The sequence below is a fragment of the Cyprinodon variegatus genome, unplaced genomic scaffold (genome assembly GCF_000732505.1).
Source record: "Cyprinodon variegatus isolate N-32 unplaced genomic scaffold, C_variegatus-1.0 Scaffold893, whole genome shotgun sequence".
Classification (NCBI taxonomy): Eukaryota; Metazoa; Chordata; class Actinopteri; order Cyprinodontiformes; family Cyprinodontidae; genus Cyprinodon; species Cyprinodon variegatus.
In genome coordinates this window covers 134339-136012 of record NW_015151346.1, presented here as the reverse complement: position 1 = coordinate 136012, position 1674 = coordinate 134339, and positions in this window count along the sequence as shown.

Below are 1674 nucleotides of genomic sequence, written 5' to 3'. Positions count from 1 at the left end.
AGGTGCTACCATTAGACAGGTCCTGTATGCTAGAAGACCTGGGGAGGTCATAGGAGGGCAACAACCTCGCAGCAGGACTGCTTCCTCTTCCTTTGTGCAAGGAGGCAAAGGAATCACTGGCGAAGCCCTGCAAAGTTATATCTAGCAGGCCAGAAATATGCATGTGTCCGCACAAACTGTTAGAAAGTGACTCCACAAGGATGGTATGAGGGCCCGAAGTCTACAGATCAGTTGTCCTCAGAGCCCAACACCATGCAGAACGCTTGGCATTTTCAAGAGACCAGCAGGATTGGTAAATTAGCCACCGACTCCCTTTACTCGTCACAGATGAAAGCAGGCTGGCACTGACCACATTTGACAGGTGTGACAGAGTCTGGAGAAAGCATGGAGAGCAGTCTGCTGCCTGCAGCATCCTTCAGCATAACGGATTTAGCAATGTGTCAGTAGTTTTGGTGTTGCATTTCTTTGGATGGCCACACAGCCCTCCATCTGCTCGCCAGATGTAGCATGACTGCCATTAGGTACCGAGATGAGATCCTCCCACCCCTGTACCAGGATTTTATGCTGGTGCAGTTGACCCTTGGATTTCCCTAATGCAGGGCATTGCTACACCTCAAGTGGCTGAAGTGTGTCAGCAATTCTTGGAAGATGAAGGTATTGAAGCTATGGCATGCCCGTTCCCCAGACCTGAATCTCAGTGAACAAATCTGGGACATTATGTCTCTGTCTATCCACCAACGTTGTGTTGCACCACAGAGTGTCCAAAAGTTGGTGGTTTAGTCCAGGTCCAGGAGGAAATCCCTCAGGAGACTACCTTGTCAGGAGCATGCCAAGGATTAGTAGGGAGCTCATAGTCAGTGGAGACCACAGAGAATACTGAGCTTAGTTTTGACCGATTTTACGGACATTACATCAATATATTGTGTTTTTTTTGCACTTTAATTTTTTTGGGGACTCCCTTCATGATTTCTCTGGGATGACATGTTGATCTTCTAATCTTCTGTATCTCTGCAAGGGAGAGCCTGCTTGCAAGTGAAACACTTTCTTATTGTTCAGATGTCAAGTGTGTTGATATCTGTTTTTTTTTTTTAAAGCTGCTCCTGCATTGGCCCAGGAAAGGTTTTACCATTGATTCAATGTCTGATGAGGAAGATGACAGCTTCAAGGCTGCTTCCGGTTTTATATTTGAGTTTTCATTTGTTTTACTTTCATTGTGTGTTATTCCAGTTATTTTTTAAATTGTATTTGAGTTCTTAGGTATTTCGTGTTTGCCTTTGTTGCCCTCCTGTGTGAGCCTCCTTTTCCCAAGCTCCCTCCTAGACCCCTCTGTTCACACCTGCTCCCAATCGCCTGAGTAGCCTGGTCTTCGTTTCTCTCGCCCATATATGCACCTCCTGCTTAGTCTCTCTTGTTGGTTTGTCGTCATTACTTTGCCCCCTTGTTTTGAGTATTCCTGGTTCTCAATTTTTGTGGCTTTTGTAGATTTATGTTTTTTGATTTTGTTATTAAACCTTCAAGAAACCCCTTCAGCTTCATTGTCTGCATTTGAGTCCTGTCAAACCTCCAACTCAATGTGACACTGGTGGGATTACTAGGCCAAAAGGACAGTGACCTCTGTTAGAATTTGGAGAAGAGACTAAAGAGCAGTTCAAGGCAATTGGTTTTCAACCCTGG